Raw genomic sequence first — 13,767 nt, 5'->3', positions numbered from 1 at the left:
ACTCCTTCTTCGGTTTCCTCCATTCCTCATCAAACTTATCCCCACTAGAGTAGCACACTTGAGCTTTTCTATTCCCAAACTCATCCACATTGCAGTCCTTGGTCAAGTGTGGACCACTGCATCGCTCGCACCCCACTCTTATGGCATGTATCGACTGGTCCATTTGTGTTATACTGTGATCCATGTTATTCAGCATGGCCATTACAGCTGCAATTTCGTCAGTTTGGGCTCCTCCACTGCCTTTGATTCCATCTTGCCTAGGGTTGTGGTATTCTCGATAATGCTTCGCGAATTCTTCAATCAACTCCTTGACCTCCCTTGGATTTTTCTTTGTTAATGGTCCTTGAGAGTCAAGGAGTTGTCTCGTCATAACGTTGGCCCCATCATAGAAAATTGAGATCTCTTGTTGCACATTTAGATCATGCTGAGGGCAATTTCTGAGCAAGCCCTTGTACCGCCCCCATGCTTCGTATAATGACTCCCCCGTCTGTTGCTTAAAGTTGGCTATTGCCTTCTTGAGCTTAGATATCTTGGATGGCGGGCAAAACTGGTCCAGGAATTGCTCACGCATTTGAGCCCAAGTGGTGATTGTACCCTGTGGAAGTTATTTTAACCACTCCTTAGCAGCTCCTTTGAAAGTGACGGGAAGTATCCTAAGCAAGACTATGTTTCTGTTGACATTTGGGACGTTGAAGTAATCCGCAATGTCGTTGACTTCATCTAGATGCTTAAAAGCATCCTCATGATCTTTCCCAAAAAATGGGATATCCTTCAGTGCAGTCAATATGTGTCCCTTCAACTCGAATGTAGCAGTGGCAGGTATTGCGGGTTGGACTAAGCCGGGACCCACATCTTCTCGGATCCGCTTCTTGTAAGCTCCCATGGACATCTCTTCGATTGCTTCCATCTTGTTCCTTGGCTCGTTCTCGGGTTCGCTCGTATGTTCTTCAAATTTCGGCTTGGTATCGCTTTCAGACTGGGTTTGGATGGGCGTATGATCCAAATGCTCAAGATTGCTCTTGTGCCTCGTGGATGAACTTGACTCTCCTGTCTTCTTTCCCGCCTTCTTAGAAAAGGCTGACTTCAATTCTTGTAAGGGCGTCTTCTTCTTGCGAAGTGCAAACTCGGGATCTTCAAGTGGTGGCACCAAGTGTGTGTTTGAGCTTCTGGTCATGAACTCCTGCAACTTGCTAAACTAAAAACGTAAAACTGAACTAAAATAAGAAAAACTAACTACAAACAAAAATTAAAAAAAAATTAACTATCCACGTCGTGGCAAGTATATGGCCACGTCGTGGATTCTGTGATTAACAAAAAAAAATTATTTTGCTGAAAAATTAACTTAATGCAAATAAATAACTTTTTGTAATTAACAGAAAATTAACTTTTTGTGGTTTTGACTCCACAAGAAGGATCGATTAATTTAATGCAAATAAATAAGCTAAAAACTAAGCCGTTTCCCGGCAACGGCGCCAAAAACTTGATGTGCACAAAAGTACCCACTAATTTTAATATTTATAACCTAACAAACTTAGACTAACTATGCACTTATAGGGAGTGTACCTAGTCAGATTACAGTATAGCTTAGGTAAGTCGGGTGTCGATCACAGGGAACGATGTACTAATTAATTTACTTACTATTAAATTAACCTAATTTATTAACAAGTTTAATAAGGGTTTTTATCTGGTTTTACAAGATCAGATGAACTTAAATCAAATTCAATAAATAAGAATACTCTCTCGCTTAGTTGAATCCACTTCTCCCTTATGGCTAGCTAATGATCACGGATTATTAAGTTGGTTTTTTAGTTATATTAGTAATTTAGTTCTATCTTACCAATAAGTAACTAATTCATGTCAAACCATGTATGTTCACACATAATTAAACACAAAACTAATTATGAATGTAAATATGCTATGTAAGATTTGTTGTATAAACGCAATTATGGTCAGAATTCACGTTCTCTAGCATAGCTAAGATTTATTTAGTCTAATTACTAACTAAGATTGGTCAATCCTAGCTCTAACAATTCAATGTTCACTAAATTATTAGGTAAACAGGTTCATGCAGTTTCATGGTCACTAAGCTATACAGAACATGCAATCAAGCAATTAGATAAACAAATAATAACATGCTAGGTCATACAAATCAAACACAAGCAATTTTAACCAACTCAAATTAATCCATAAACATATAACTATTCGTAAGTTCAAAGCTTCATCTAGCTAAGCAAGAGTATCTAGATTCAGCTGCTCATCATAGTAATTAAACTAACACAGCTAAAACTAATGAAAGACACGTTCATAATTAACTAAAATATAAACCTTTACTTCTTTTGGTGTTGAAATCCCTCTTCCAGGACCTTTCTTTTGCTCTGAAACGTCTCCTGGAACTCTTTTTCTTCTGCCAAAAAACTCTCCTTTCGTAATAATCAGGAGGACTTATATAATCCTTAAAAAACTGTGCCACGTCGTGGCCAGAGCCGTGCCACGTCGTGGGCTTCAAGCAAGACGTATCCTCCAAGAAAATCCTCCGCGTCGCGATGTTTATCTACTGGAACACCCATGCCACATCGTGGGCTTCATCAGCACGTCGTGAATTGAGCACTTATCGTGAATCTACTATTTTCTTGTCTTTCAAGCTTCCCATGTTCCCCATTTTGTCACCTTTGGTCCCTCTCTTCGAAAATCCTTTATATTGACTGAAAATAACAATTTAAACTCATAAGTGTCATTATTCTAAACATATTATCAATTTATTAATAAAAATGTACTTAAATATTGCCTAAAAATAAGTATAAATATGGCAATATCAACATACAACAGAAACCAATCAAGGCTCTGATATCACTGATGGGTTTTATGCATAAGAACAATCCTATGTGCTCATACAAACCCTAATGCTATGTGATCATACAAACCCTAATGCTTGGATCTAGATTTCTCTATTGTACATGTAATGAATCCAAGACCTGCAAACCCTAATCTAGCATACATAACTTCGAAATTCGCTAATTACATTAGATCTAGATGTTTACCTCTTCAAATAGTGGCTTGAATCTTCTTCTCTTGAGCTTAGAGTCACAATTGTAACTACTCTAGTGGATCACAAACACCACAAGCAAGAAGGCAACTTTAAGAGAGGAGGGAGGATTCTAATTTTCGGCCATAGGGTTTCTCTTAGAAGCAAGTGGTCAAAAATTGGAGCCTTGGGGTCTTATTTATAGTGTAGGCTGCTAGGGCTTCAATCTAAACCCTAATGGACAACTCAGCCACCAAGCGGCCTAAGGAACCTACTGGAATAAGGCCCTTGGACGAAAATATGATGATCTTTCATCATAATTTCGTTCCCCCTTATTCCATTAGGTTTCCCATCCCAAAACTCAACTATCACACATTAGACAATTTATGCCCCTTTATTTAATTAATCTCTTTTAGTCACCAAATTAATTCCTAATTAAGTTATGATCAATACTAATTAAATAAATATGATTTCTCCTTTAATATATTATTCTTATAATATATTAATAAACCATAATATCCCCTCTCTCTCTCTCTCTCTCCTCAAATTACCTTGTCAAGTTGCTTTGTTGAAGGCAACCCAAAAGGACCATGCACAATCGGGTCAAGTACATACCAAATATAGTTACAGACTTAGACACTAATCCAACATTGACAACCTGACGTAATAATTATCTTAAAACATGTTTGTTTTATTAAGGTCATAATGTGAAGGCTAGTTCCCATACTATACGCTCTCCCTGTAAAAAGATTCTGGGAACCAAACACGACTTCAGCAAACCAGTTGCTAGACCGTGTAATCCACATTAACGTTATATGATCATGTATTCCCATTAAGTTATCACCTTTTTTTAGAACAATGTGTTAGTGATTATTGGTATAGTTAGATCCTGTAGTAGTTCCATGCTATAGCAACTTAGTATGTTCGTTCTATTATAGTATCTTAGTATGTTCTTTCTATTATCGTGTATTATATCTTCCTCCCTGATTCTCTTTATTGTGTGTTCGCTTATGTTATCGTGTATTGTATCTAGTATGAACTAAACCTCTAAACTATACTTCATTATAGTTTACTAATGTTTTACTTGAACTGTTATTAAAAGACTCATTTTACTACTAAGTTATGCTCATACTTTAAAAATGGAGTTTTGTTTAAACTAAAAAGTAACATAACTTTAAAAGATCTTTTGAAATATTTTGACCACTTATAAAAGACATAAGCAATCTATTGAAATATATTTATAACAAATATTAACACAATTATCATTGTGTTCAACTTGTATCCCCCCCCTTAAAGCATTTAAAATAGTTTAAAAGATTAATTACGGGGTATGAACTCACCTGATGTGGGTGATTCAAACGAATAAGTGCGTAAGGATGAGAAGTTCCACGAATGAAGTCCCGAGACTTAACAAACCCTAATTGACATATAATGGCATATATTGACATAAATATAGGGTTTAGAAGCAACCAAATGCAAGGAAACACCTCAATGGACCAAGTGTTGGAATCACATGTGATTCAACTAAGGGGAGTGTATGGCCATTTGGAGGAGTGTGCGGCCAAAAGTGTACGGCGAGGGAGTGTACGGCCGTACACTCATGGTAACAAGTACATAAAAATCCTTTTCAAGGGTAGGGATGCTTGTGGGACAATTGGTCATCAAGTCTTGAAGCTAGAAAGGCATTTTAGAGGCCTTTAATGGGTGTTTTGAGGGGTGTACAGCCACACATGGGTGTACGGCCGTACACACCTTATCAACTTGTAAAAAGTGGTCAAAATTTGGTCCTACGCCTCTAGCTTGAATCCCCTAAGTGGTCTTGATCATGTGCTTAGCATAAAACAAGAGTTTGAAGCCAAATAGCACCAAACAAAGGGGTGTACGGCCACATGGGGTGTGTACGGCCGTACACTCCTTGATGATCATGTTCTGGGCATTTTCTAAGGCTAAATCAAGTGTTCTAATCAAGATTCAAGCAAATGGAAAGAGTACTTACGATCTGGAGGCTCAAGAAGGCTAAAAATCACCAAGAACAAGTGTGTGTTCGTGGTGTTCTTGGTGAAATGGATGAAGATTTGATGATCTAGCCAAAACATGATTTTAAATGGATGAAATCCAAGGATGTAACTAGGAGATGAAGTGTAACAACAAATCAAAGAAAGAACACTTACCACTTTTGAAGATCAAGACGGATGATAGTTGAGAGAAAAACTCGATGTTCTTGACTTGAAAACTGAAGAATGACTTGAAAATGGAAGGATAACATACTTAAGGAGGGGTGTGGACCAAAATGGGTGTACGGCCGTACACACATGTGTACAGCCGTACACTCATGTGTACGGCCGTACACTTCCTCATATGGAGTGTATGGCTGGATTTTGGTGTTTAAAGTGTACGCGATCTGATCCTTTACTCAATGCTTGAATGTACTGAGCTTTGAACCTTTGAAAGGACTCTAAACAAGACTAAACAATAGCAGGAATGAGTCTGACACTCAGTTGAGTTGACTGTTGGACTTACAAAGCAAAAAAAAAAATTGGGTTGTCACAGTGTTTTTGAACAACAAGCGAATACTTATCATCCCCACTTGCGCAAACCCTTTTATCAACAGTAACAATGAAAGATGAAGAAATAGAAACAAAAATACAAGACTTATTACTAACAAAACCCCTTGTATCCTCTTGTGGTAAACTTGTTGGAAACATACCTTGACACCCCATAAGCAAATCTTCCTTTGGGTCTACTGCTAGCATGTGACAACCGTCAAATTATGGTCAAGTCAAAGTCAATAAAACTCAATAGGTTAACCGATAACCTCATTTAGTGCTTGTATGATAGGGTATATTCTATGTTTTCTTATGTACAACTTTCTATCATAATACAAATTATCACTCAGAAGTGTCAAATGTTCAGAAATTCTAAACCCTAACCAGGGTGAGTGATGTAATGACTCCATAAAGTACTAATAATTACCCTTCAGGGGTGTAAAAGACTCATAATGAGGCATAATAGAGTTTACAAACCTTGCATTACGACGCTGAAAATTAATAAAGGTCACTAACAAAGTCATTCTCAATCTCTCTCGCTCTATATCTCTCTCTCGCAAATCTTTTTCATAAACATCAGTGCCATCCCGACACTTCAATTGGTTGAAAACTCCTAGAAACGAGAAGATTTTATGAAAAATAGCAAAATAGGGCTGAAACCACCTTCGGTCTGAGACCACTTTCCGTCCTGAATCTACCTTCGATCCGAGATTACTTTCGGTTCAGGCTTATCTTCGATCTGAGATTACTTTCGGTCCGAGCCGAGGAATTTCGCTCCTACTCGTCGAAGTTCGGTTCCCACTCAACAAGGTTCGCACCATCGGGTTTTAGCATGCGAACCAAGGACTTTCACTTCAGCAACAAGACCTTCGCTCCTTAGTCCCATGGACCGAGACCCTCGCACTGAACCCCTAACTTCGCAGTTTCGCTTTTGAAGCCCGGTGTTTTACCACTTTCGCTTTTTAAGCCCTTTTTTGATGATTTTGATGGGGGATTTTCACCCAAACTCATATTTTGAGATATAAGACCCCATAAATTCATATTTTATTTATATTTTTTTAGGAAATTCTTAATATAGATCATATATTTTGAACAAGATATTATCTATGGGGTTGTTGACTTTTCCAAGAAGTTATGACACCAAGTCATCCTCATACCCACTTTATGTCACTATTCACACTTTACCTAGTCAAATCATTGTCCTTTTCCATACTTCCCAACACTCCACCAGGTTTCATTACTCCAAATCCACATAAAATTTATATCCCACACACTTCCCAAAAGTTTCATTTACCACATCCAAAATCAAATACTCTCTCTCTTTCCTGTATCATTTATTTTCTTTGAAACCAAGAACTCCCACGAGGTCACGAGTTCTTCCCTATATTTTGGTAATTTCTTCATTATCACTCTTAAATATTCTACACTCCTTCACTCAAATCATGGATTTCTTATACAAATATTGTCATATTTGTTCTTAGGATCTTCAAATCCTTAAGCATTCCCCAAGTGTTCTTGACTTGGAAACCCATTTTCTTCAACCATCCATCTCAGGAAATCACTCAAGGTGATTTCATACCCCCCCCTTCTTTTCATGTTTTCTTCTAGTTTTATGGGGGATAATACAAGTTACAACACCAAAACATGTTTAAACTCAAATGACAGCTTTCAATAGAAAAGTTATGGCTCAATCACGAACTGTTTTGATCATCTTAAACCCCATAACTTTCAATATTGTTCAATATGCAAATAGTTCAGGTTTATACATTTCAAATGACTACATGAACATATTCATACAATTTTTCTAAAATTTATGATGAATTTTACAAAATTGTCTATCACTACAACAAAGATTTCGGACCAGTCAGTGAAAATGGTCATTTTGAAACTAGTTAGGAATCACTTAAAATCATAATAAAATTTTTGAGTATACTAGACACATTTTCTGAACTTTTGGATTTTACGGATTTAGATTTTGAGTCACGATGATTTTTCTGTAATTTTTACAAAAATAGTGACAGAAAAAGTAAAACTAGTACAAACAATTTACAAGTTTACTAACACTTTGTAATGTGTTGAGCAAAGTGTTTATCAATGATGACTACATATTTACTTGTGTTTTTTTGTTAAGTTACACTTAGATAACAGAAATACTCATTCATTATAAGGGTTCTTAGTCGTTACAAACATACAAGATGAACTATAATAAGTATAGTTTATGATTAGTTAAATCACTATTCACTATGAAAATGTTTAATTCTCACTACAAAAGGGTTTTTCATTTACTACGTATGTTCATGATAGGCTATAATCGATATAGTTTAGTTTACATCAACTCTATGAACTTACTCAGGAAGGTTATATTCCTACTACCAAAAAGGATTTTCAATTACACTACACGTAAACTCGCTAAATCCGGTTATGAGGCACTACTTCATTGTACTCTTAGAGTACTTGTTAAAATATTGTAGTGATAACCAGAGTCTCTTGTAAGGAGAGCATTATACTTGTATATAGATCTATATTGGAATTGACAATCCACATCTTAGTCGCATGCAACAGCTAGACTGGCAGGTCTGGGGTGACAAATGTCATAACATTCCAACGCCTGAAGAACGTCGTCACAGGTTATTATGTCAATCAGTATGGTTATAATAACTCACATAGGAAAATAACAACACACATAGGTTATGGGGATCTCTACATACAAAATGGGTTTTATTTTTATAAAACTGTTTACACTATTGTAAGTACGGTATAATACTTGTACATTTTGGACATTGGGTCTTAAGAATGCAACTCATTTTATAAGGAAAATATTGGATTTTTCTTGTGCATACATTACAATTACAAATAAAGGTTTTCAACTCTATATACAAAATCTTATGCACTCACCAATGTAATCATTGACACTCTTTCAAAATTTACTTGTATTCTCAGGTAATCAATAAAAACAGGTGACTACCAGTTTTTGAGGATGGAATGCTTCGGCGTTAGACAAAACATTTTATCATTATTTTGTAATCGATTTTGAAACATGTAACTCATGAAATCATGTAACTTTATCGATTATATTTATAATGGTTGTATTTACTTTGAGCACAATTATACTCGTTGTTGTGATACTATACAAGAAGTCCTCCACCCCCGTACGTTTTCATCATCCTTGGTTTAGGGGTATGACATAGCATGTTCTATCCTACCTTCAGATTCTCCTAAACCACAATCACATTTCCCTGGACAAGAACCTATTCCATATCTAGGTCCTTCTTAACCTTTTCTTCTCCCGACGTGGAACTGAATTTTGCAATTTCTTCTTCAGATCCTTCCTTCTCAATGGCCGTCATTAAGAGACTTGGCTTCTGACCCTGTTGGTTTTGTATCAAGCTTACCTTAACCGTGGACATTGGTTTCAATATGATCTTTTTCCCCTTAAACTTCACTTCATACTCATTTCTTCTCCTTCAGTGCATCACATCCAACAGAATGTGGCATGCATCCATTGAAATTATATCGCAAAGCACGTCATCCTCATAAGATCACATCTTCAAACACACGCAGACCTGCTTAGTTACCATCAGCTCATTTCCATCATCCAACCGATCTACTGAATATGGGTTTAGGTAGGTTGTTTTCACCAAACCCAATTTTGACACCATTTCACTCGATGCCACAGTGGTACAGCTACCTCCATCAATAATCACACTACAACCCCTTTTCTTCCACCAGGTACTTCGTATGAAAGATTTGGTATCGCTAATCTGAATCAATCTGAATCATCTTGACTGATTGCTAAGAAATCCCCCTTTCTTTATTGAAAAATAATGTCGGCTTAACCACAACAAATCACCAACACTTGACAATAACTCTTTTCTTAAATATATTATAATAGCAACAACAAGGATAAATTATGATGAATAGACTTCTCGTCCTTTGTGGTGGATATGAACAGTCCAAATCAATGTGTACTAGATCCTTTAGTCCTTCACTTGTCTCACACAAACATGTGAACAAGGAATTAGTCTTAATTTTCCAAAGATCAAGATTCTCATACATCATACAATTCAAATTGTATGACTCCAAGTTTCTATCCAATTGAAACTTGGGTGATGACAAATCTTTTTCACTTGGTCAATTATGACATTACCACAAATGATATAACAAAGAATCAAATCCATATTTAACATTGCTAATAATGAAAATATAACCACCAATTTTCATAAATACAATTACAAGGAAATATAAAGTAAATAAGATAAAATGAAAATTTTACTTTATTGATAATGTGCATAAAATTTTGTCCTTACAATGGAAATATATACATACATATATATATATATATATATATATATATATATATATATATATATATGAAAACTATGTTTCTAGATATTTCCTAAGCAATCTATTAAACTATTGTAACTCCTAATCAACAGCTCAAAAATCCGATCATCGAACCATGCGACCGAAATTCATCTCTCATGATCAAATTCAGCTTGCTCTTATTAAGCTTCCTTCTTTCTCTTAGATTCTACAAAGATCAAAATGTGACTATCGCATCTTGTATTAAGAATATTTAAATGGGAACTTAATGGAGTTAGATAATGGATGTACCTGAACTAGAGTCATTCAACTTGACTTTCTTATCTTGCGATCTTTTAGGTATACAGGGTTGTTTCGCATCTAATGTCCCTTCAGTTGAAATAGAAACATATAGACTCTTCAGGAATGGCACATGGGACTATCTCAGAATCAGAATTTCTCTTTATCATATGGTCAAACAGTTTGACCTTGGCCGATCCCTTTCCATTAGGAAGAGAAACCTTTTCTGGACTACCATTGTTACCATTGTCCATGGAGTTTTGGGAGACAGATCCTTCAAACACATTTGCTTGATCAGTGCTCTTCAGCATTTCTGCTTCAATAACAATTAGCAAATATGTCAGATCAATTAGAGTTACGTTGTGGTTAGTTATATAGTAGTACTTAATAAACAAAACATGTGACTCGGCAAGTTAGTAAATAACCAAGTCAACGCCCAGCTTCCTTGGGAAAACAACATCTAACATTCCCAATCTGTCAATGTGAGACTTCATTTTCAGAACATGTGCACACACAGAATCTCCATCTTGGTGTTTGCATGCCAAAAGGGATTAAGCAACTTTGAACTTTTCAAGTTAACGAAAACGTGGGTCGTGGAGAATCACTGGAGGAGGTGGAGGAAGAGTTGGAGAAGTATGATTTCCAGTTCCACCAAAGTTCAAAGAAGGGAACGTTCTTTCACCTTGATCAATAAGTGGAAGATCATCTTTAGAAGGAAAACCATTTCTAAAAGGATGAGGAAGACCATAGTTGTCTAAACTTGATCTCTATAAAGGGAGAAAAGAATTCAAGTTATTTGATTTATTTAATCCTTAATTATTAACCCAAAATTTTAAATTAAGGTTACGATCCATATTTTCGATTCGAATTATGAAGAGTGATGTCGTAATAAAATTCGAATTTATTTTAGGTAGGTAAACATTTACTAGTTTCAATCTAATGAAACTCCTAGATCTTTGAGATTCATTAAACTATTCAATGGCATGTTTAATCTCGATTATGCTCTCACCTTTGTGACAAGGGATGCCAGGGATCACAAATGATATGAGAATAACCATGAAAATTAGCTTGGTAGTATCGATGTCAGTTATCACCTAATCAATGTGCCGATTAACCACACACGCTCAATCGATTAATGATACTTTACGAGACACCCATTTCCAACAATATTAGTCCTTATTATTGTGTCGGTTAACCACACACACTCCACTAATGACTAATAAGGTGCAATGTGCAATTTCATGGGTTAGCATCAAATTCACATTTTTCCTAAAGTAACTAAGAATGGGATTTTTATAAAAGGTTTAGTTACTTTTATCATTATACTTTTAATGAGAAGTAATTATCCTATCGAACCCGTTCGGCTAACGACCCTCAGTCAAGATAGCAGTGGGTAAAAGTGGATACCCAATGGTGGTCATTTTATAGGCCACTTCCTTAAACTCCCCTTATAGATCAACATCATGAATGAGGCATACTAACGACTCGACTGACTTTTCTTATACATATACTAAATATTAAACTCTTAATCTTGGTTTATTTTAAACATTTTAAAATACTTAGTGTTAATCTTTTAATAAATTAAACTTTTAATTTAATTAAACTTAAACCACATATGTATTTATTAATTACTATTAACAAAATCCATAAGGATATATTTTAGGGTTTATCATTTTAAATTTCCAAAATTAAACCTTTTAAATCCAATTAGTAATTATCTAGTAACCAAATATGGATATATTAATTATCCTTTAATTAATCGTTTAATTAAAATATTAACCATATCCATAAGGATAATTACAATCAAATAAAATCAACATTATATAGTTTGTAATTATCTCCTAACATTTACGTTATATTTTAATTATCCAATATTACCAAAATTAGATTATTGCAGAATAAATAAAAGATAATTATCAAATATTAACCTAGCAAATCAAGTTAGGCAAGAAAATTTGAAATTTGGGATCTAATGCACCAACTCGACAAGTTGGAGGACCAAACTCGACGAGTTCATGCAAGTCGATGAGTTGATTGAACAAAATTTCGATTATGCTCCCTTCTCCTTTGGATAATTCACAGTTGTATCATATTAAACAGAAAACAAATCCTAGGCTCTAATACCACTAATGGTTTTTGAGCAAAACATACAATCCTATGTGTGCATGAATCCTTAAATTGATTGGATCTAAGTTTTCTCTAACTGAACACGCAAACATTAAAATAAAAAAAGAAACCCTAGGTTCTATGTATTATAATCGAAATTCACACAATAAAGATTAAAATATATACCTTGATTGTTATATTGTAATAACAATCTAAAAACCTTGCTTGAAAGACCTTCGGTAGCAAGTGTCACAAGTGATGCGCATCTAATGGCTCATAAACAAACCAAGCAACCAAGGAATACTATGGAGAGAAAAGGTTAGGTCAAAATTTCGGCCAAAGGCACTTAGAACAAAGGGTTAGCTGAAATTTAACATTTAGTAGGGTTTATATAGGTGTTAGGAAGGTATTGGATAAGGCAAGTGTATCCAAGATAACCTTAATCCCTTAACTTTCTTCCTAAGGCATCCAAGGCACCCTTCGAGCCCAAGGAAACCCTAGGAACACCCTAGAATTTGTTTCCCCCTTTAGGGAGGTTCTAGAATCCTCAATGTTCAACTATTGAACATTGTCACCTTTAGTCCCTACAGTTCCAATTAATTCCTTTAATCCCAAAATTAATTCCAAATTAATTTTTGATTAAATATTAATTAAACAATATAATTTCCAATTAATATATTATTTCCATAACACATTAATAAATCATTTATTTTTATTTCTAATTAATTTATTAACCAAGTAATAAATTAATAAATCACGCTTCTCTCTCTAACATGCATCTTATTCAATTGTCAAGTTTGAAGGCAACCCAAAATGATTGTGTTGCTATCAGTTCAAGTTTATACCAGTTATAGTTATGGGCTTAGACACCTAATCGAACGAATAAAATACGGACTTGATTAAAATTTATCCCAATAGCAAGGCTAGAATGAGTAAATAATTCTTCTAGAAAGAATAAATTACATGGATAACCATACACATTTAAAGCAATACTTGTTATAAAAGGTATTTTTCATACTCATGTTATTGACTATGGTCCTCATCATACTCATGACATTGATTGCGATCAAATCTTTTTCACAAGTAGCTATGGCCAGATGAATAAGGATATTGCTTACTATAATATCATATTCTTAATATAAGATATAATAAATAGATTTCAAGAAAGACTGCCTTTTATTAATAGACATCTACTAGAAGATATCTATATAGATTAGCCTAGAGATTTTCTTAACCCATATTATCCTAAAAAAATGTGTAAAGCTTGAGATCCACTTGTGTATATAAAGCAAACATCTCATTGTTGCAATCATCATTTTAATATAAAACTACAAGGTATGTTCTTATATCAAAATGAATAGAACATGTGTGTTTACTAAGAACTAGTGGGAGCATCGTGAAATTCCTAATCTTATATGAGTGAAACATACTTATTCATTTAAAGTCATATCTGACTAAGCAAGGTAGTTTTCACCTTGACTCGGAAAGTGT

At 34.9% G+C, this 13,767-nt stretch overlaps 1 non-coding gene across 1 annotated transcript; it reads left to right on the top strand.

Annotated features, from left to right (window-relative positions):
- The first annotated feature begins 416 nt into the window (after window positions 1–416).
- On the top strand, window positions 417–523 carry LOC145019042 (small nucleolar RNA R71). The gene has a single exon (XR_013667362.1). It is a non-coding gene; the product is annotated as a small nucleolar RNA R71 (small nucleolar RNA).
- The last annotated feature ends 13,244 nt before the right edge of the window (window positions 524–13,767 follow it).

This window comes from Lactuca saligna, chromosome 9 (assembly GCF_052625555.1).
Source record: "Lactuca saligna cultivar CGN05327 chromosome 9, ASM5262555v1, whole genome shotgun sequence".
Lineage (NCBI taxonomy): Eukaryota > Viridiplantae > Streptophyta > Magnoliopsida > Asterales > Asteraceae > Lactuca > Lactuca saligna.
Note: the sequence above shows the minus strand (reverse complement) of the source record. Positions and strands in the feature narration are given on the sequence as shown.